This window comes from Lemur catta, chromosome 2, assembly GCF_020740605.2.
Source record: "Lemur catta isolate mLemCat1 chromosome 2, mLemCat1.pri, whole genome shotgun sequence".
NCBI classification, from domain to species: domain Eukaryota; kingdom Metazoa; phylum Chordata; class Mammalia; order Primates; family Lemuridae; genus Lemur; species Lemur catta.
The window spans coordinates 144,498,239-144,522,846 of record NC_059129.1 but is presented as its reverse complement, the minus strand read 5'-3'; the positions used below and the strand labels follow the sequence as shown (position 1 = coordinate 144,522,846).

The 24,608-nt window shown below is 34.7% G+C and overlaps 1 protein-coding gene across 1 annotated transcript in view; it reads left to right on the top strand.

Annotated features, from left to right (window-relative positions):
- Positions 1-24,608, top strand: part of PDE10A (phosphodiesterase 10A) — a 229,862-nt gene that overhangs the window by 187,777 nt on the left and 17,477 nt on the right. The window lies entirely within an intron of this gene.

Sequence of the window (24,608 nt, the reverse complement as noted above, 5' to 3'; positions counted from 1 at the left end):
ATTGCAATAGTAACATCAACTGATCACAAATCACCATAAAAGAGATAATAATAATGAAAAAGTTTGAAATATTTTAAGAATTACCAAAATATGACACAGACAAGGAGTGAGCACAGGATGTTGTAAAAATAGCAGATAGGCTTGTTCAATGCAGGGTTGCTACAAAGTTTCAATTTGTAAAAAAATGCTGTTATCTGTGAAGCATAATGAGGCAAAATGCAATAAAATGAGGGATGCCTGGAGCATATATTGCCAAAAATCTACGCACATACTAAATTCTCTGAAAAGGCAGAAAATTCACACCCCTTCTAACATAAGGGTGAAAACTGTTTCTCATTAAATATGTGATCTCTGCTCACTGTGTGAAGTTCTTTTCATGTTTGTTTACAATTATTCCTACTTCTGTATATTTGTCTATTCATAACTTTTATTTTTTGTTGAGTTTACTTTTTTATAAATCAGTTTGCACTCTATATTTTTCTTAAGGATATTAAAATTTTATGTAATATATTACAAATACTTTTAGTGATTTTCAAAAATTTTATTCAAATTTTCTTTTGAATACAAAGAAATTTAGTTTCATAAGGCCAAATCTGTCATTTCTTCTTATCAAATATCGCAGTAATGTAAATAGTATTTAAAATTTTGTGTATTTTTATAGTTTTAATTTTTATATTTAGATCTTAATTCTTCTAGAGGTATATTTTTATGAACATAACTTTATTTATTCCTCATGGGGTGCATCAATACCATTAATGAATAATCCATTTTTCCACTGAATTGAATTTATTGCATTTTCATATAAACTTAGATAATTTTGAACCCCTTAGGCCAATTGTCAACCCCTTAAGCCATTAATTGCTAATTATCTGTTCCCCGATTTTAATCATGCTGTTTTAATTACTGTGACTGTGCTGAAATTTATCATACATATCTGGTAAAATAATCTTTATTTTCCAAAAATTCATGGAAATTGTCACTTTGTTAATGCATTTTTGTTTTTATTTCAGCTCATCATGGGGGTACATAAGTTCAGGTTATATACATTGTCCATGTCCCGCCCATACCCCTGAGTCAGAGCCTCAAGCGTGTCCATTCTCCAGACAGTGCACCTGGCACTCACCATGTAGTCATACCTCCAACACTTTTAAAAAATTTTTCTAAGAAAATTTTGAAACTTACACAAAAGTAAAAATAATCAAATGTATGCTCATACTCACTACCTAGATTGAAGAATTGTTAACATTTTATCTTTTCTTTTTTGCCTATTTTTTGGGAGGTGCCATTTCAAAGTAAATTATAGACATCATGACCCTTCACTCTGTTCATCATGGATATTTAAAAAGAAAAAGAATATTCTGCTTCAGGTTTTATTTTTCAATCAAAATTATCCACAATGACATTTGAATTGCAGTTTATTACATTTTTTTCACCTAAAAATGAAAATACGTTGTCTCATCTAAAATATGGTATAACTCTTTAGTCATGATTAAAATTTCTTAGTGTGCTTACATCCATCCTATAACTTTCTTGATAATGTTATATGGATTATTTTACAGATTTTATCACTTATGAATGTATTTTCCCTTTTCTAACTGGAAACAGTTTCCAGTATACATAAAGTTATGACTTTTTATATATTTGTCATTTTTCTTCATATACTGTGTTATTTAGTGCTTATACATCTAGATTTATTATGTCTTCTTGATTGTTTACCCTCTCATCAGTATGAAATGAATTTTCTTTTTTTTTTTGCTAATACTTCTTGTGTTAATTATGTCTTCTTGATTATTTACCCTCTCATCAGTATGAAATGAATTTTCTTTTTTTTTTGCTAATACTTCTTGTGTTAAGGTTCTTGTGTCTGAAATAGCACACCGGCTTTCTCATGTTTACTATTGACATGCCGTATTCTTTTTTCATTCTTTACTGTCTCAACATCTGTGTCTTTACACATAGAGTGCCTTGTAAACAGCAATAGTTGAAACTTGCAATGACTGGTTTTTAAGGAACTGGTTAGTCTATTTGCATTTAACATAATTAAATTTATGCTTCTCTAATTATCTTGTTTTCTCTTTGACCTTTTGTTCTGTATCCCTCCTTTCTTTTGAGCTAATTCAATGTTTTGATTTATTTTTGTGTGTGTTCTGTTCTGTATCTTCTATTGGCTTTTATTGCTATACCTTCAAGTAGTTGGGTTTACAGTATGCAATTTTATTAGTCCACTTTGGATTAATATAATTTCCTTTTTATACAATGTAAAAAACTTAAAAATGAGAATTCCATTTATACCTCATTTTGTCTTTTCTGATACTGTTATATATGTTGCTATTGTTGCTACATATGTTATACACACTACCATAGGTTGCTCATAAATTGAATAATCTATTGATTATTAAAGAATTTAGAAAGAAAAATCATTTTTCATATTTTCCCATTTAGATAACATTTCCACTGCTTTTTTCCTATCCGTGTAGATCCACATTTCCATCTGGTATCATTTCACTTCAGCCGGAAGAGCTTCCTTTAACATTTCTTAAAGTGACAACAGATTCTTTCAGGTTTTTTTAATGTGAAAATGCCTTTATTTTGGCTTCACTTTTCAAAGATATTTTTGCTGGATTTAGAATTCTAAGTTGACACATTCGCCTTCGGCATTTTAATAGTGTTGTTCGATTGTCTTATGGCCTCCGTTTTTTTAAACTTGACGAGAGCTCAGCAGTCATTGCCCCTATTATTCACTTGTATATAACGTGAAATCCTACAATGGCGGTTTGTTATATTTATCCTTGTCATATTTATCCCCCGAGGGGATAAATCATATCCTTGTTATATTTATCCCCTGAGGTTTTGGGTCTGTGGGCTGCTGATTTCAATGAAATTTGGAAAAGTTTCAACCATTATATTTCTGCAGTTATTTTTTCTGCCCCATTATATCTCTTTTCTTCTGAGACTCTAACACATACGTTAGAACATTTTACATTGTGTTGCAGGTTATTAGGGCTCTGAATAGTTTTTTGTTTTGTTTTTCTCTCTGTGCCTCTTTGGGTAATATGTCATGATTTTGCCAATCTCACTGATTCTTTCTAATGTTCTGTCCAATCTGTTGTTAACCCTATCCAGTGGATTTTTTAAAAAATACATATATACATATGTATATATATACATACATACATATATACATATATACACACACACAAATATACATACACACACACGCACATAGATATATGGATATATTAGTTCTAGAATTTCCTTTTTGTTCATTTTTTAGCTTCTGTTTCCTGAAATTCCACATCTCTTCACCCATATTATCTAAATGTATATTTTCTTGAAGATTTTTTAACATATTTATCAGTTACTTAGAAATATTTGTCTACGTCTCTACCATCTGGGTCCTCTATGAGTTTGTCTTGTTGACTAATTTTTCTCTAGATCAGGTAATACATTTTTCTGTTTCTTTACATATCTAGTAGTATTTTTATTTGCATACTACACTGTGTATAGCATGCACTGTTATCTTTCTCTGAAGGTAATTAACTTTTATCCTAGTGGCCAGTTAAATTTCCCATGAATCACCCTAAACATACGAGTACATCCTTTTAAGCTTTATCTGGGTGATTCTATTTCTGTTTTGTTCTTGGTCCTTCTGTCAAGAATTTGTGAGAAATATTAACTAACTTTGAGGACCCCTCTCTGTGGTCTCCTCTCCTCTTGAGGGATTCTCTTCTAAACATCTGTGTGCTCTGGCAGCCCCAAGCCCTAGCCTTGCAGCCATGCTGTGACTTTATTTAGGGTTTTATTTGCCACATCCTCTTAGGAGAAAAGCTACATAAATGTGGATCTCACCCAGTGAGTTCTCTTCTTTCAAAGGTTAAATCCCCTCCAACTTATGCCTCCTTTTAGGGACTGGACAGCATCTTCAAAGAGTTGTTTTTTGTTTTGTCTAGAATTTATCAGTGCTTATTACCAGAATCCTAAAAATTTCTTTTGTATCTAGCCATTTAATTACATTCTCTTTATCAGTTGAAAAGATTTATTTTAGTTTCTTGGATTTTCTGAGACATACAACCATGTCATCTGCAAATAAATATAATTTGTTCTACTTTCCTGATATTTATACTTATTTTGCTTTCTCATCTGACTATAGCTAGAACCTACAACACAATTTTGGATTGCAGCCACACATATAATATGTGCATGATTTTAATAGCTATGACTTTAGAATCTTAATTTTCAATGTAGTAGTTGATACATTTTGATAAATCATTTTCATCATGTCTAAATTTTCTTCCTGCTCTTGCTTATATCATTTTTTAAAGGATTTTTTCAAATTCATATCCACATTTTCCTCTATTTTGTTTGTATTACTGATTTCTTATTTAATTAATAGATTTTTAAACATCCTAATTTTGTGCCATCCTTTAATCCCTTGAACTCTATTTTGTATGGAATTAGTCCTTTAAATATACTGAAGAAAGAAATTCTTCTGCTTTTTTTTTTTTAGTAAATGTGCATGTAATCCATTAATTTTGTTATACAGTTGTCTCTATTTGTACTATGCCACAATTTGCTATTAGCTATTATTGATCTTTCTCTCTGATATAGAAGAGTTTAAATAAATAAAGTTAACCATTCTGGGAAGGTTAAACGGTATTTATTTGTGAAACTATTGTAGTCTGCTACCTTTTTAACTGGAAGATCTTTAACAAACTTTCACATGTCTTTTACGGCTTGGGGCTTTTGTTTTGTTTTTTCCACTTTATTCCACCTCTTGGGCAATTTATCCTGCCAAAAAACTACCTTTTTTCCTTTAGATTTTCAAATTTATATAAAAATATCTGTGCAGATTATTCTCACTTAAAATTTATTTAATTTTACTAAATTTGTAATTACATCTAATTTTCAGTGTTTTATATTTTTATTTCTTTCTGAGTTTCTTAATCAGACTTGCCTGGGATTTTTTATTTTAATTATTCCTTTTTTCGAAATAAGTTTTTATAAAATTTATTATGTATTTTTTGTGTGTTTACTCTTTTATTAGTTTTAACTTTTATCTTTATGCTTTTTTACACTTTTGATATTTCTTTTCTTATTTCTCTAATTGGGTAGTAATAAAATAATTGATTATGTGTTAGCATTCAAGTATTGATTGAATTATGCCATGCAAGTTTTTGATGAAATATTTTCCTTTTACTTAGTGTTTAGATTATTTGTAATTTCTACTTCTGTTTCCTCATTGTGATATAGAGGTTATTTAAAAGTAATTTTCTGATTTTCAAATGTTTTGGATATTTGCTTGTTTTTTGTTTTGTTTCTAAAGACTTTTTTGGATTATTGTTAAAAGAATGTGACATATAAAATTATTAAATTTTGTTATTGATCAATATTTTCTTTTTTGCTGAGACATAAAAGATTATTATTAAGGCAGCTTTACTGAGATATAATTAACAGACACACTACACCCATTTTAAGTTTTGGCAAATGTAACTACTGCCACAGTAACAGTCAAGAAATAGAACATTTCTGTCACCACTTTACCTCTTTCCAATCAAAGTTTCCTACACCAGGCCCAGAAAACAACATGTTTTGTATTTATAGATTATATTTGTGTCTTAGTCCCTTCAGGCTGCTATAACAAAATAGCACAGATAGAGTCACTTATAAACATACATTTATTTCTCACATTTCCTGAGTATAGGTAGTCCAAAATCAAGCCACTGGCAGATTCAGTGTCTGTTGAGGGCCTGTTTCCTGTTCATAAATAGGCGTCTTCTAGTATGAACCCACCTGGTGGAAGGGGAGAGGGAGCTTTCTGCAGGTTCATTTGTAAAGCCATTAATCCCATTCTTGAGGGCTCCACCCTCATGACCTAATCACCTCCCAAAGGCCTCACCTCCAACTGCCATCTCATTAAGCATTAGGATTTAACATATTAATTTTAGAGGGCCACAAACATTCGTCCATAGCAACTTGTATTATCTAGTTACAGATAAATAGAATCACACTCTGTGCTCTTTTGTTTCTGACCTCTCCTTCCCTCCCTTCTTTCCCAGTATTGTTTTGGCTATTCTTGGACTCCAGCAATTCCATGTAAATTTTAGAATCAGCCTTTTGATTTCTTCAGAGAAGCCAGCTAGGATCCTGCTGGGGATTGTGTTGAACTGTAGATCAATTTGGGAAGTACTGCCATCAGAACAATAGTCTATGAAGGATGGGATACTTTTCCATTTATTTAGATGTTTTTAATGTCTTTCAAAAATGTTTTCTAGTTTTCAAGCCCAAGTTTTGCAGTTCTTTTGATAAATTTATTACTAAAGACTTTTATTGTTTTCAATACTATTATAAATAGAATTATTTTTAAATTTCATTTTCACATTTTCCATTGTGAGTACATAGAAATATAATTGATTTTTATACTACTGATCGTATATCTTGCAACCCTGATGAGCTCATTTATTACTTCTAATAGTTTTTTGATGGATTGCTTAGGCTTTTCTGTTTACATGCAAATAATGTCATCTTCAAATAGAGTTTTATGATGATCTCTCTAATGTGTTTGCCTTTTCCTTCTTTTATTTTGTAATTGGCTGAATATAAGTAGCAAGATCAGAGATCCTTTTCATGTTCCTGATCTCATGGGGAGATTATCCAGTCTTTCGTCATTAAGTGTGATATTAGCTGTGAGTTTTTCATAGATGGACTTCATCAGGTTTAGTAAGCTGCTTTCTAATTCTAATTTGTTGAATTTTTTTTAATCATGAGTAGGTGTTGGATTTTGTCATATGTTTTTGCTGCACCTACTGAGATGATCAAACGGGTCTTGTTATTCTGTTAGTATGGTACATTACATTAATTGATTTTTAGATATTAATCCAACGTTGTATTCCTGTGATAAATATCATGTGATAATGGTGTATAATTATTGTTATATATTGCTCGATTTGGCATTTTTAGTATTTTGTTGAGGACTTTTGTGTCTATATTCACAAGTTATATTGGTTTATAGTTTTATTTTTCTGTGATCTTTGTTTGGTTTAGTGTCAGGGTAATATTGGCCTCATAGAATTAGTTGGGAAGTGTTCCCTCCTATTTGTTTGGAAGAGTTTATGAAGAATTTCTATTAATTCATCTTAAAATGTTTGATAAAATTCACCAGGTAAGTTATCTGGGCATGGATGTTTCTTTGTGGTTATTATTTTTTTCCTTTGGTTGCTAATTCAGTCTTTTTACTTTTTGTAAATCCATTCACATTGCCTATTTCTTCTAGAGTCAGTCTTAGTGGTTAGCAATTTTCTAGAAATTTGTCCATTTTCGTCTAAGTTGTCTACTTTATTGGCATACAGTTATTCATTGTATTTGTTTATGATCCTTTTTATTTCTTTAAGATTAGTAGTAATGCCCCCTTTTTCATTTCTAGTAAGTTAAATCTTTTCTTTTTTTTCTTGGTCAGTCTACTTTAAAAGTTTGTCAATTTTGTTGATCTTTTCCAAGAGCCAGATTTTGGTTTCGTTGATTTTTCTCTATTTTTTCCTCTTCTCTATTTCATTGATTTCCTCTGCAATCTGTGTTTCCTTCACTTGCTTTAGTTTTAGCTTGTTCCTCTTTACCAGTGTCTTAAAGTGGAAGATTAGGTTATTGATGTGAATTTTCTTCTTTTTAATATTTCCCTCTAAACACTGTTTAGCTGTAAATTTCCCTCTAAACACTGTTTAGCTGTACCCATAAGCTTTGAAATACTGTGTTTTCATTTTCATACATCTTAAAGAATTTTTGCATTTCTCTTTATTTCTTCTGTGATCCATTTACTGTTGTTTTAGTATCGTAGGACTGCTATAACAAAGTACCACAAGCTGTGTGGCTTAAAAAAACCCAGAAATTTATTCTCTCAGAATTCTGAAGGCTAGACAGCCTTGAACTTAAGAGACTGACAAAGTTGATTCCAGCTGGAGGGCTCTGAGGGAGAGTATGTTCCATGCTTCTCGCCTAGCTTCCAGCAGATACCTGCGGTCTTCGGCATTTGTAATTGTATAAATGTGTCACTCCAGTTTCTTCCTCTCTCATCACAAGCCAGTCCTCTCCCTGGGTGTCTCCATGTCTTCACATGGTGTTCTTTCTTTGTCTCTCTTTCCTCTTCTTATAAGGACACCAGCCCTGTTGGGTTAAAGGCCCACCTTTTTCCAATATGGCCTCATCTTATCTAATTATGTCTGCAACAACCCTCTTTCCATGTAAGGTTATATTCTGAGGAATTGAGTGCTGGAACTTCAACATATCTCTTTGAGGGACATGATTCAACTCATAAAAGTTATATAAGAATATGTTTTTTAATTTCCACATATTTTTGAATATTTCAAATTTATTTTGTTATTGATTCCATTGTGGTCAGAGAATATATTTTGTATTATTTTTATTCTTTTAAGTTTAATGAGGTTGTTTTATTGTCTAGCATATGGTCCATCCTGGAGAATGTGCCATGTGCACTAGGAAACATTACATGTTCTGCTGCTGTTAGGTGGAGTGCTCTGTATATGTCTTTGAATTCTATTTATGGTATTGCTCAAGTCTTCTCTTTCATGTTTCTGTGATTTTTCTGCCCAGCTATTACATTCATTATTGAAAGTGGAGCATTAATGTCCAAGTATTATTATTGGATTGTCTATTTCTCCCCTCATTGCTGCTTCATGTATTTTGGTGCTCTAATGTTGGGTCTGTATATGCTTAGAATTGTTATATCTGTCTGATGGGTCGATCCTTGTATTATAAAATCTCTCTCGTTATCTCTAGTATTTTTTTCTTTTAAAGTCAATTTTGTCTGATACCAGTATATCTACTCCGACGTCCATGTTGGCTGATGTCTGCATAGTATCCTTCTCTATCCTTTGACTGTCAACCTGTTTGTTTCTTTGAACCTAAAATGTATCTTCTATAGACAGCACATGATTGGATTTTGAGTTTTAATCCAGTCTGACAATCTCATCTACTTTCTTTGCACATCTAGTAAATTTTATTAGAAGGTAAACATTTTAGATAATACACTGTAGCAATTCTGGATACTGCTGCTTTCCCTCCAGGGCTTGTTAATGTTATTTGTTTGTTAACTTCTTTAGTGCCCGGCTGGGTTGTTTCAGTGAGGTCTGTGCCCCGCACCTTCCCAGCCCCAGCTGTTAAGCCTCAGATGTTAGTCCTGGGCGGGCACAGCACTGCTCTGCCCCCTGAGGTGACAGTGGTTTGGGCAGGTCTCTTTTCCTGACCACACCCTGCTCTTAAACCCCAATAATTGTCAGCTGGTTGCTTCGCTGTTTACAACAATGTCCTGGGGAAGAAATTGCTTTGCAGACTGATCCAGTCAAATCCAGGCTCCTTTCACAGGGTGGTTCCTTAGGTCAGTGTTTGAGATTTGTCTGAGATGTAAAGTGGCTCTTCCCGGATGTCTCCCAGTTTCTCATCAGCAGCCTTCCCAAGCGACAGTTAGTCTGCATCTCCAGTGAATCTCTCCATGTCTTCCCTGTTGCTTCTCACTACAACTTCTGCGGTTTATGAGAACTAACCTTGAATGGTAGGTGATAAAGAACTACAGTCCTTGAGGGAAGGGACACAGATGAACTGACTCCCACATTTATCCACCTGGGACAGTTTCCTGACTGTGGTGCAGGGACGTGGAGCCTAAGCGTAGCGTGACGGAAGTACTAAGGAGCACACTGGAGATGAGAGGATTGTGCTCAAGCGCCAGGGAGCTCCGGAGGCTCTTCATGGGTCATTCACTGGCGCGGAGTTATTATTGCCAGGTGGGCTTCACAAGCCCAGGCAGAGCAGTCACTGCAGGGCCGAGAGTGGCACAGAGACAGCAGGAGTGGCACCCTGTTTGGAAACAGACTCCGCTCATCCAGCGTGAGAGAGCTTATTAACACCACAGGCCCGAGCACCAGCAAGGCCACCTCGTGGGTCTAGACCAACCTGGAGAATAAGAACAACACTTGATTCTCCTGACTAAAGCCCGAAACCAAACCTCCATAGGGTCGAGAGTCACCAGTGAAGATACTGCCTGGCAGACGACACTCGAAAGGAAGACAACGCAACCCACATGTCCCACGCGGCTGTCGAAAACGGGGGCCAGCACACCAGGGCCTGCAGACTGGATCTGCGTGTGTCCTTTCTGTGCACAGCCTACGACCTGACTGAGGAAATGTTTACATTTTTAAAGAGCTGTTAAAAAGAGAAAACAAAAACAAAGAAGGTATGTGACAGATACTACGTATGGCCCACCAAGGCTATTTACTCTCTGGCCCTTGATAGGCACAGAACGAAAAGTCACTAGACATGTAAGGAAGCAGGAGAACAGGACGTGTGATCAAGGAAAAGCAAGTGGTCAGTGGAAACAGACACCCGGGACAACCAGATTCTGGGGGTAGCAGGCAAGGACTTGAAAGCAGCTGCTGTAAGTACATCCAAGCTCTTAAGCAAAAATTGGTTTTAATGAGTAAACAAATGCAGAATTTCAGCAGAGAAATGGAAATTATAAAATAGAGCCAATTTGAAAATTTGAGAATAGTAAAGTACCAGAGAGAAACAGAGTACATACAGGGTAAAATCTATATGCATGGTGTATATTTCTCATTGAAGATAATCGGGAGCAAAAGATGTGGACATAGTTAAAGCACTGTCAACTCCAAATTCCATGTCCATTAGAAACATTCTTCACAAATGAGGCTGAAATAAAAATATTTTCATGATAAACAAAAGCTAGCAGAATTTATTGTCAGCAGACATGAACTACATGAAATATTAAAGGAAAACTTCAGGCTGGTGAATTACTGGAGGAAAACTTTGATCTATAGGAAGGTATGAGAATCACCAAAAGTAGTAAGTATGTGGATAGATAGAACAGATTAACAGATTACTTTTTCTTTTCTTCTAATTTCCCTGAAAAATAAATGAATGGTTCAAGTAAAAATAGTAGCGTTGTAAGGTAGGGTTTATATCATATGTAGAGATTAAATAGGAACACAATAGCACAAAGGATATGAATATATAGAATGATATAGTGTTGTAAGCTTCTTACATTTGTGAAGGGAAAAGACTATTAATTTTAAGTAGATGCAATAAGTATACATATAAGGAAACTGTGAAAAGAGGTATAGATTTAAAAAATAGAAGAAAATATAAAATAGTAAAAAGTATATTCAATTAACACATAAGGAGGCAGGGCAAGAGAAACAAGAACAGATTCAACAAGTAGAACAAAAAATATTGATGGTAAACTTGAATCCAGTAAAAGCAGCAATTAAATTAAATGTACATGGACTATATGTCTGAATTAGCCAGAAATGATCGGACCAGATAAGATGGCAAGACCTAATTCTATGTTGTCTATGAGATAATACACACTTTAAATAGAAAGGTAGATTGAAAGTATATGATGGAAAAAGATACACTGTGCAAAAAGCATTTTCACAAACTGTTGTAGCTATATTAAGTAACACAAAATAATTTTCAAGACAGGAAATTGCCTGATATAAAGAGAGCCAGTTTACTATGATGGAAGGGTCAATGCACAGAAGACATAATAAGCCAAAATGAACATGGGCCTAATAACATACCTTCAAAAATACGTGAACAAAAAACTTACAGAACTAAAAAGGAAACTAGACAAATCCAAAATCATAGTTGGAAAGTTTTACAACCCTCTTTAAGTAACTTATAGAAGAACTATGTAAAAGTTCAGCAAGTCTCAGGAAGACCTAAATGACACTATCAACGTGACTTAATTCATTTTTACAGAAAACTGCAGCTGTAGAACACACATTCTTTCCAACTTCGCATGGAATGGTTACAAGATAAACTATGTGCTGGGACATAAATATCAATAAAGTTTTTAAAAAATTGAAGTCATAGACCACAATGGAATTAAATTAAAAATAGCAATAAGCTACTTAGAAAAAGCCCCAACTATCTGTAAATTAGACAGTATACTCATAAAATAATCCATGGGTCAAAAGAGAAATTACAAGAGAAATCAAAGAATATCTCAAACTGAATGATAATGAAAACAAACTATATCAAAATCTGAAGGGTGTAGCCAAAACAGTTCTGAGAGGGAAATTCATAACTTTAAATGCCTATATTCAGCAGTGATTCAAGATGACTCCTTAAGCAGCAAGAAAAAGGAGAGTAAATTAAAGCCTAATTGGTAGGAAATAAATAATCAAGATAGGAGTGAACAATAAAACATAAAGTAGGCAAACAATAAAGAAAATTTAAAATGTCAATATATAGTTCTTTGAAAAGATTATTAAATTGGATAAACTTCTGACGAGTCTAAGAAAAAAAAGAGAAAACACCAATCACCAATATTAACAGTGAAAGAGGGAATATCGCTATAGATTGCAGACATTAAGGGGTTCATAAGAGATTATAAATTATACCATGCTAATAAATTGGAAATTTAGATGAAATGGATAAATTCATTGAAAAATATAACTTGCTAAACATGAACCAAAAAGAAACAGAAACTCTGAATATTCCATTGAAGAAATTTAATCTTAAACAGATAAAAAAAAAAACCTTCAGGACTGGACTTAATGGTTTCACAAACAATCTTGGACAAAGTAAAATGGGAATAGTAGCTATTTCCTGCCTTATTTTGTGAGGCCTTTGTAATCCTGATACTAAAGTCTGACAAAGACATTACAAAATATAGTAAATTAAAGGTCAATATGCCATGTGGACATACCTGCAAAATTTGTAACAAAGCATAACAAGTTCAGTTACATATAAAATGATAATATATCATAACAAGTGAATCTTATTGCAGGGTTACAAAACTGCTTAATATTTGCTAATTAATATAAATCACTACAATAATGGAATACATAAAGATGCCTTATGAGCATTTCAACTGATGCAGGAAAAGCATTTGACTAATTTCCTCTCCATTCATGACAGGGGGTGGGGGGAATCTCAGCAAACTCGGAATACAAGGGAACTTCTTCAGTTTGGTGAAAAAGCATCTTTGAATAGTTGGTATATTAAGGACTTGCCCTCTGAGACTGAAAACAAAGCAAGGATGCCCACTCTGACTACTTTTGTAATACTTGAGCCGGAGGTCCGAGCCAGTGCATTATAACAAGAAATAGAAAAGAAAGGCATAAAGTTTAGAAAAATAAATCTGACTTTATATTTAAGTGATATGCTGTCTACTAAAAAACTCCTAAGTAATCTACACACAAAAAATAGTATTAGCATTAATAAGTGAATTTAGTGAATTCACAGGATATATGGTCAATATTTTTTTAAATCAATTCAATTTTTGTGTATGAACATCAATTAGAAATTGAAATTAACAAACCATTTCCATTTGCAATATCATAAAATGAGATAGGAATAAGCTTAACACATTATGTGCCAATCTCTATACAAAATATTCCTAAGACAAATTAAAGAATACCTAAATGAATGAAGAGATTACCCTGTTTGTAAGCTACAAAACTGACTATTGCTAAAATATAAATTCTCCACAAATTTTTCTTCAAAAATGCAATCCTAATTGAAATCTCAGCAGGCTTATTTTTTAATAGAAATTAATTCTCTGACTTCAAATTTATTTATTTTCAAAATGCAAAAGGCCTAGTATAGTCAAAGCACTTTTGGCAGAGCAAAAACCAAATTTGGAAGATTTAATAACCTAATTTCAAAGCTTACTCTAAAGTAACAGTAGTTAAGAGAATATGTATTGGTGTTAGGGTAGACCAATAAATTGGTGGAAGAGCTTGCAGAAGACTTATAGTCAGTAGTCTATTGACTTTCAGCTAAGGTGCCAAGGTAATTCAATGTGGGGCTGGATAGTCTTTTCAGCAAATGGCTCTTGAATTAGTGGGGTTTCGGTTGGATGATAGACCTAAGTGTAAGAGCTAAAATTACAAAATTTCTAGAACAAAACATGGGGAAAAGCCTTCGTGATCTTGGGATAGGCACACAAAAGGGATAAACTTTCAAACAAGTAAATGATAGATCACACTTCATCATAATAAAAATTTATGATCCTCAAAAGATACCTTTAAAGAAATGAAAAGTCAAGCCACAGAATGTGAGAAAATACTCTCCATATTTATATTTAGTAGAAGTCTTCATATAAATTTTTCAATTCAATAAGACAATGCAAATAAAAATTACATGAAAGTTTTTACAAAGCTTAAAAGCCAAAAAACACATGAACTTTCTTCAACATCTTTAATCATAAGTAAAGACTAAATTAAAACCAAGTGATACACCATTACACACCCACTAGAATGGCCAAAATTTAAAAAAAACTAACAATACCAAGTGTTGACAATGATGCAGAGCAACTGAGATACTCATATATTGCTGATGGGAGTATAATATTTGTGCAATTGCTTTGGAAAACAACTTAGAATTTTCTTATAAAGCTAAGCATATTGTTACACTGTAGCCTAGAATGGCACTTTTAGGTATTTACTCAAGAGGAGTGAAAATGTACGTTCACACATGACTTGGGCACAAATGTTCATAGTGGCATTACTCTTATCCCAACTGGAAGCAACCTGAATGTCCCACAGCAGGTAACTGGCTAGGTAATTTCAGAAAATGGAGTACTATACTGCTCCGCGGTTTAAAAAATGATGAACTGGTGATTCGTGCAAGACATAGATGAATCACACAAACATTATGTAGAACAAAATGGTACATACTATATGATATTTTTATGAAATTCTAGAACAAGCGAAACAATAATGTTAGTGATTGTGATAGAACTTAAAATGGCAGTTGTTAGGGCTGGATGAAGACATTTACTGGAAAAGGGGAACATTTTCTCAGTGATGAAAATGTTCCTTATTGGCGTGGTGGTTACAGATTGCATATGTTTTCATATTCATTGACATTTACTTCAAATTTATACATTTCCTTCTATTAAATTATACCTAAATTAAAGTATAAAAACAAAAATGTATGATATGGAAATTTGCTGTGATAAAATATAAAACATTTGTGTTTCAACTGTTTTGTTCTTCAGGTGGAGTATGTGAATTATACCAGTATCCCACTTTAAGTAAAATCATTAAAAGATTAATATAGAATGATCCTTAATTCACCAAGTGAGATCATTTCTCACCGTGAAGTGATCAGGAATTGATAAGCTCATAACAGCAGTCCACAGAATTCTGCCTTATAATGCGTAAGCTTTTAATCTACTTAAGAATTATTAACGAGTACAAAATTCACACAGTTGACACAGCTTCGGTGGCCTTACGTAGATTTCTTTATGGGGATTCTGTAATCATGTATGTAAGGAATCGCCCACCATAAGCCGTTCACAGGGAATGGACCACATACAGTTTGGTCACTGGAAGAGTTGGCACTGCCCTCGTGGCTGTCGGGAACCCTCCTTCTCCTTGCCACTTTCCAGAGCTCTCATGACACTCGAGTTAACACAACATTATTTCCCCTGTGGCTACGGTGTCTACTCCAGCACGGCCCTTTCCAAAGATGCGGGCTTGTTGCACATGTGCCACAGGTGGCACCGTCTGTATCTTGACAGTCATTTCTCCAGTCTGCAGTCTGCAGGTGGCAATTTTACCACAGTGGTAGAAATAGCTCAACTGAGCGCTGTACAGGGTGGACAGACATCTCCGACTCAGACTACCTTTTGTATCTTTCTCCTTTTTTCTCAGTGGGACAATTATGGTTCAAAAGAAACACAATTAAGTCCTCTCTTACCCGATTTCATTGGCTGCTAGGACTAATGTAGTTGTCCAATGGGCAGTTGTCTCCTGTGCTAGTTATTTAATATTCATAATAGCTGATGAGTTCTCTGCATACTATTTAAAAAGGATAATTCCACGGTTTTCTCTATTAAGGCATGATTTTAAGCTAGAAATACATTTTAAACTGGTTTCCTTCATTTTTACTGCTTACCTTTGCTTATCAATGTAGTGTCATTCTTTGATTCAAAATTCTTATTTTCTTCTGGGACTTGGTACCACCTGTTATTTTTGGTGTGGCATCTATCTCAGCCTACTAATTTTCTCTCTTACGTGGAGCTATAATTTTGTTAATTAGTGAGCTTTATTATTTAGAGCAATTTTAGGTTCACAGAAAAATTGAGTGGAAAGTACAGAGTTCTTCTCTAACCCCTGCCCACACACATGCACAACTTCCCCTACAATTGGTATCTCACACCAGAATGTGCGTTGGTGACAACTGATGAACCAACACTGAATCGTCATTATCACCCAAAGGCCATAGTTTACATTAAGATTCACATGCTTAGTGTTGTACGTTCTATGGGTTTGGACAAATGTATTTACCGTTTTAGTATCATACAGAAGAGTTTCACTGCCTTAAAAATCCTCTGTGCTCCACCTGTTCATCCCTCCCTCCACCGACCCCTGGCAACCACTGATTCTTTTGTATTCTTCATAGTTTTGCTTTTTCCAAAATTTCATATAGTTGGAATCATACAGTATGTAGCCTTTTCAGATTGATTTTTTTCCCTTTCGTAATATGCATTTAAGTTTCCTCTATGTCTTTTTATAGCTTGATAGCTCATTTTTTTTTTTTTAGTGCCAAATAATACTGCATTGTCTGGATGTCCCACAGTTATTTATCCATTTACCTACTGCAGCACATCTTGATTACTTCCCAGTTTTATGAAAATTATGAATAAAGCTGTTTTAAACATCTGCCCACAAGTTTTTGCATGGATGTAAGTTTTCAACTCCTTTGGGTAAGTAAATACCAAGGAGCATAAGTGCTGGATCTTGTGATAAGAGTACCTTTAGCTTTGTAAGAAATGTGACAGACTGTGTTCCAAAGTCGCTGCACCATTTGGCATTTCCACCAGCAATGAATGAGAGTTCCCGTTGCTCCGCATCCTCACCAGCATTTGGTGTTGTCAGTTTTCTGGATCTTGGCCATAATAGTAGATGTGTAGTAGTATCTCCTTGCACTTTGCATTTCCCTGGTGACGTATGATGAAGAGCATCTTTTCTCATGCTCATTCACCATCTGTATCTTTTTTAGTGAGATGTCACTTATGGTCTTTAGCTATTTTTTAATTAGGTTGTTTGTTTTCTTATTGTTAAGAGTCCTTTGTATATTTGTGATAAGTTCGTTATCAGATATGTCTTTTGCCAATATTTTCTGTCAGTTGTGGCTTGTCTTTTCAATCTCTTGACAGTGTCTTTTGCAGAGGAGAAACTTTTTGTTTTAATGAAGTCTAACTTACCTTCCTTCAAGGATTATTCATTTGGTGTTGTTTATAAAAAGTCATCAGCAAACTCCAGGTCATCTAGCTCTTCTCCTATGTTCTATTCTAGGGATTTTACAGCCTTGTGTTTTACATTTAGGTCCGTGATCCATTTTGAGTTAAGTTTTATGATGAGAATAAGGTCTGTGTCTAGATGCATTTTTTTTGCGTGTGAATGTACAGTTGTTCTAGCACCATTTGTTGAAAATGAAACTATAACTTCAGAAATGCTTCTTTTTTATTGGCTTGGTAAATATCCAACTTAGTTTTATTTGTTTCCTACTTCTAATAAATTAATTTATTTCATTGTTGGAATCTTATAGTTGAATAAATGATAATATTTCTTAGATGATATTTTTTGAGTTATTAATTACAGTTACTCCCTTGGGTAGTTTATAGATGACAGACAGTGGCATCTATGTTTATACTTAGAATTAATACTAAAACACAAAAAGATTGTAACATTCATTTGAGGAATGAAGTGGCAGAGTTTGGCCAAGAACTAAATTTACCTATGTAGAGCCATGCATCTTTCATTTACAATAAGAGCTGTTGTACTTCTGAAACGTAAGTAGCTAAATTAAAGCAGCTACTTATAAAAGCATTTTTATTTCATTACCTGGATGTATGTTTTTTAAGCCTGAAAATATTTAAATGTCTTTTCTTCACTACTATTTTGTGAAAAATTAATATTTAGGTTAATATTTTGCAGAATAATTCTCAAAATATTAATATTATCTTAGTTTATTTTATGAATATTTTGCATTGAAATTAGAGTGACTGCACTCTGCAGTTTGCCTGGGTCAGTGTCAGCTGGCACCTGTTGAGCTGATTTAATTCACATCAGCACAACCTTTCACTCCTAAAACTGTGTTGCCTGGGATGTAAATGATCTGATATAATGTTCTTCTCATGAGGATGGAATGTCATGTGATGGAAGGAATCACATTCTAGACCTCATCGTATGGTGGGGCCCAGAGGTATAGACAACTGTGACAATGGCTAGCACCTAGTAGGTGTTAAATAAATATTTTTCAAGTAAACAAATAATCCAAAATGGCAGTTAATACAAGCTATAGGCTTTATAATGTGATCATATACTCATATCCTTGATTGGTGTCATTTTGTGTTCTGATCATTTAAAAAATTAAATAATCCTAATTCGGTCCTTTGGATTTTACCCAGGTCATTCTCTCATTTTATGGCTCTTTCAGTTTTTGTTCCATTCACTCTGGAGCTGGACTTACATTCTTTTGACTTTTTCTGGAAGTCCTAATCTTCTGACACTGCTTCCTGGCTTTTGTCCTTATCAGTTGTCCTCACCAACCAGCCTTGACATTTACTGTGATGCCATTTACTAGTATTGGCATTGTGGCCACAACTGTGCTTAAAGATACTAGGTAATTTTTATTTATTTTATTTTAAAAATGGAAACACCCAGAGACCAGTTGTGTATGAAAGTCCTTGTTATGGGACTTTCAAATGCAGATGAATAATTTTTTTTCACATGAGACATACATACATTTCAGGCTTCACAAATCCCTTACACTGGATAATGAATATATTCTTTAAACTTTATAAATAGCAAAGGCTGACAAGTGAATTTAGGGTTCCAGAAATAAATCGTTTCACCAGTTTAAATCTAGCTTATAAAAGAGGACTTGCTAGTGACATAAAAGTTGAGAGAAGAAGAAGTATAGGCCATCAAAGAAAGAAACAGAAATCATTTGTAAACTACTTGATTCCTTCACTGAAATTTTCCTTCCAAGTACTTTCCCTAAACTTCCCACAACTAAAAGTGGATGTTATGTTTGGAAACCAGCTCTGGACTCAAGCCAAGAGTGTGCACAGGGCGGCTTCATTGATTTTCACTGACACTAGTGGTCCTGGTGTCCTTTTGAGTAAGTATGACCAGGTACAATCTTGCCCAAGGACCATTTCAGCAAATACAGAAAAGACCATAGTGTGTTAAGCTACGATGTGAAGTTAAAAATCTCTTTTTATATATCAAAATGAGAAATATGTAAGTCGTTTGTAGGCTTTATAATGTTCTAAAATACAGTTCCACGTCTTTCATGTTGGAACTGCCTTTCTTAAACGTGTACTTTAAAGAGAAACTAATTTTGTAGTTTGAAACTTATGATTTTTAAAAGTCATAATTTCTATGATTTTTGTTATCTTTCTAAAATCATTCGGAAATATACAAATGAAAATATTTATTCTCTTAGGCCCAAGGAATATTTATGCCCCTCAAAGGCAATTCCTTGCCCCACTTCTCTTGAAATCTTTTCTTAATGTAAATTTTAGTACACATCAAAGAAAGGGTATGAGAGTAAACCCATGAACCATTCTTTAATTGTTGGATAATAATCATTTAATTCTTTAAACAATTCAGAAATATAACTAGAAAAGTTCTATATTTTACATAACTATTGCTGTGTACTTTGAAGAACAACAAATGTATCTGTGCAGTATGTTTTTTTCTCAGACTGTAATACGTTTCCTCTCGCATTTTCTGAATGTAGCAACAGCCATCAGTCTTTACCTGCTGTAAATGCTTGAAGGTCTTAATCTGCTGGGCGTGATTTATGTTTCACCTAAAGAACTTGAAATGTGAGGAAAGTAAATTCTACAGTGAAATCACTAATGTCTTCATTTGATTTAACATGCACAGAACCCTGTGTTACTGTATGAAGGTTCCCGACTCTAGGAATAACACAAGGATTCTGTTAGGCAAATAAATTTTAATAATAGCAAATCCTTCTGTGGTACATGTTTGCTCAAGATTAATTTGCCATTTATATATAATTTCTTCCTCTCTTTTTTAATTGTATTTTTAAAAGGAACAATATATTTAAGGCTCTATGAAATTAAGATTTTAGAAGCTAAATTTGAAGTTTATTTTAGTGAGATAATTACTATGTCATGTTTACGCTTAATTAAAGAATTATTGTTCGTGTTCATCGTAAACAGAAAGATCCTAAAACCTTTTCCATGATTTTAGGTCTTCAGCTCTTCAAATAATATCTTTAGAAAAACTGCATTATCCTTAGTCTAGTTCAATGTTTAATAAATTAGCCAAAATGGGTCACATTTTGATAAAAGTACAGTACTTATTATAGACATGATTTAAGTTACTCAACTCAGTGATTTAAAATTTCTTAAAGAGAGGTTTAAAAGCAAGATAAAACATCATTTAAGTGATAATTTAAGGGGAAAAAAAGGATTTAACCCAGTCTTTTTTCAAATACTGTGCATGAATTTATTTTCAAATAAATGAAGGAATGGAAATGAGGCTGGGTGACGGTTCTAAACAAAACATCCACTATGCATCCCCCATATGCTTTTCGCTTAGCCACTGAGCACCACTGCACTCACCACGGTAACGGTTGTAATTAAAACTACCTCATAATAGAAATCTGGTCTTTGCTATACACCAGTATACTTCTGAATATATTAATTCAAAAGAAATTTCAAAGAGTAAGTATAAAATTAGGTAATTTATTATTTAAACATGGATAATTGCATAATAAGATATCTAAGTGGAACAAAAAGAAATCTGGTCTTTGATTAACTCTTTGTATGTAAGCATCCTAAGATAAGCAGACGATGCATGTTTTTCCTATTTTTTTGTGATAGTTTTGTGCTGTTCTGTCCAGATACTTTCACCTGAGTTCCTAAGGAACTATGGATTTTCTTAGATAAGTAAAATGTTGGCTTTAAGATCATTTTTTTATTTCCATGCCACATTGATAAATGAATAAATAGGTGCGGTTTGATATTTGAATAGTTCAAGTGTTAAGTGTATTTTTCAATGTGAACAACAGCTTCTGAGCACTGGCCTCAGAGGCACTGCTGTGTGCTGCGTGGCCTCTCTTGGCCGGCAGCTTCCGGCTGCATCCAGCCGCTGGTGGAGTTAACACAATACCAGAGTGGGAGGACGGAACAGGTGCTGTGTTTTTCCCGGTTGCATCCCTGTCGGCCATGCTGGAACAATGCTTCGGGAGACTCGCCATCCCCTGCAGGCATGGAGCTTGCTGGGCCTGGCAGCTGCTCCCTCTCCTTGTCCCCTCGGCCCCCAAGTGGGATCTCCCCTCTTGGCACCTTTGGTGTCTCGCCTTCCTTGGTGTCCCCTGACGCTGTCTGAGCCTTTGTGAGTAGTCCCTTCATGTGGTCCTCAGATTCTCTTGAGTGTGTCTTCTGTGTCACGTTGGGACGCTGGCCGATACACCCTGTATTCAAGCAGGTAAAGTTACAGTACTTTAAAACTGGGCTACATTTCTTATATTTTCCTGATGTAAAGAGTTAGTAGACATTTGGGAGCTGGCACAAGCCTTAGAGATCTCTGAGGTGGCCACAGCAAGGGTGAGATTTAAAGGTGCTGAATCTTACATTTCCAGCTCCCTGTGGAAACAGTGGCGTCCATTCAGTCTTTCTGAATTCCAGATATTTACACAATGCGCAATTGTTAAAATAATTGTGTTTACCTTCGTACCTCTACCTGAAATCATTCGTAAAGTTGTGTACGTGTTTTGTCTGTTCTTACTGGGCATTTCTACCTCTTTTCCAAGGCATCCTGTCCATGACTAACTTTATAGAGTGTATAGCCTGGGCTGGGGCGGGGTGAGTGCGGGTGGGCTGGGGCTTCCTTCTTGCCTACCTGTAACTCACCTGAAGGGCTGCAGCCTATGTGGCTTCCTTTCCCTTCTTTTTGTAAAGTTCTGTGATTCCATGATCCTCTGATGTGGAAGAAGAATTTTGAAATAAGAGGACACTGAGAAGGCAAACATGCACCCTGGTGGGAAGTGCTCACCTGTTTCAGGTTGAAATGTCTACAGATTTGTCATGCATCCTGCGTTCTTTACTTACTCTTCCAGGTCTAGGATAGCATGGGCATTGGGGAAAAAGGAGAGGGAAGGAGGGGAAGACTGGGAGAGAGAGATTCCTTGTCATTATAACTCCTGTGGGTATTAACGATTTCCTTTGGCTCTGCCTCTCACATCTAGAATCTTCCTGCTTCCCTGTCTCCACTGCTTTCACCACAATTCAAGCTGCCATCATCCCCCATCCAAACTACTAAGTGTTCTTGATGATCTCTTGGGATCTACCCTTGTCCCCCTACATTTCTCCAAGTCATTCTCCACCCAGCGGACCTGAGAGATCCTCTTTCAAACATGTATTGTGTCACTCCTCTGGGAACAGCCTCTCATTTATCATCAAACTTGGAATCAAAGTTAAACTCCTACTTTATCTCGAGCCCATCTCTGCAAACTTGACTATATCCCAAGTTTCACCTCTTTCCCTAAGTTTTAGCCAGAATGCGTTTCTTTTTGTTCCTCAGACATGCCACACTTGTTTCCACACGACTCCCCTCTGCTGGGACTCTCTCACAGACCTTTCCCTGGCGCCTCTTTTGTATTTTTCACCCAGCACTTGCTGCCGCATGAAATTTTTACCTGCTCACGGTCTTCCCTTCTCTACTAGAACGTCAGTTCTGTAAACAGCAGGGTCTCTTTTGTCCATTGCTGTAGCTGTGTCTGGTACATGCATGCAGGCATTCAGAACTTCCAGGAATAAATGAATGTAGTTAAACCCTCTGAAATTACTTGACTAAGAACAATTTGTATCCTAGAGATTTTCTTGGGCACTTTTTCATTGTTTTAGTGACTGGGTTGTACGAGATCATACCAAGAGTATGTTTAGCATAAACATGATCTCTTTCACAATAGGTTATTAAAACACATTAAGAACTAAGTATGTATGCCAGTTAAGTCTGCATTGGTTCATGAATAGAAAAATATTGATTCCAATTAATTTTAATATTTCTGGACAACCACGGCCATCTAATTGATTTATAATTGAGAAGAAAAATGAATAATTTATTAAAGGTGTTTAATGCCAAATTTATAATCTGTTTTATGTTTTGATTAACAGTAAAATAAGTACTGTTAAAGTACTTTGTCTAAGTAATTTTGACAGTGAAATCTAAATTATAACTATTTCATAATCTTTTCAATCTTGTAGTACCAACTTTACATGTGGAATCATTTCCAGTGAGAAAATTGCTTCCATGTGTTTTATAATGCACAATTCTGTTAACATTTATTTTGTTTTACAGATTTATGAAATAAATCATTTTTGAGGGTAAGGCTTATTAGATTATTTAACCAAGGGAAATAATGTTATTTTGCTGACTACAGATTGAATAAGACTGAATTATTTTAATCACATGAAATAATTATTTGTAAACAGGATAACAGTTTTGTTTCACATTACATTTCTGGTTTAAATGAATTTACCTGTTGAGACAACAAATAACATACCTATCCCTTTACAAATCCACATCCAAAAGTAAATTTTCTTCCTTTAAGTCACAAAGTGCTTAGAAACTACCGCATTAAGAAAATCTTAAATTCCCTGATCACTTTAAGGGATTTGGGTCTTCATGTGGCATCTGTTTGGGGTTATAGGAAGCACATACGTAAGTCTAATCAATGTTTTTAAAGTTATCTAGTCTAACCTGTAGGCGACCTGATATGTATCCTTGTGAAAAGTAAGGTTGTAACAGAGACGGTTAGTTAAATGGGCTAAAAAGGAAGTCGGCTGATGAAAATAAATGAACTTGGCAATTGATTGGCATTAAAGATGTGGTTTGTAGGAAGAAGCAGGGTCTTCCAGATACTCCGGCATCATAGCTTTAGGGAACACATTTAGATCGGAATCTCTGCCAGATTGACACAGAGATGCTCCTAATATGCCACCTCCCTGGGTCAGGACTGTGCCCACGGAAGGAGAATGTCTGTGGGCCTGGAAGACCTATGGCCGAGTAGCAGCGGGGGTTTCTCAGACTCCTTAGAATTGAGATATGAGCTGGAAACTGTAGCATCATCTCAGTCAATACACAGTTTTATATCTTTTTGATAATTTGTCTTTTTAGATTATGTAATTTGCTGTATAAAAGGTAAAGTTGACTATTAAAATTTAATAACTACAACTTAGTTCTTCCATTAAAAGTAGACTTCATTTAGGATAACCACATATCACTAAACTAAATTCATTGAAATTATAGGGGATATATCTGATTTTTTAAGCAATTATTTTTCTTCTAAAGGAAAGATTAAACCATTTGGGAGAAAATGTCAGACATGGAACACATAGTTATGAACGCCAAGTAGTTGAAAAGGAAGCTCATTTCAGTGGAGAGGTTAGTGTTTGAAAAGGAATACCTGATAAGCAAAGTGTGAGAGTGAAGCGTTTGGCGACTGCGTTCCCATCACACACCGTCTGCACGTGCAGAGACGGGAGAGAAGCTGCACATCCGCATCCTCCTCTGTCTGACCTT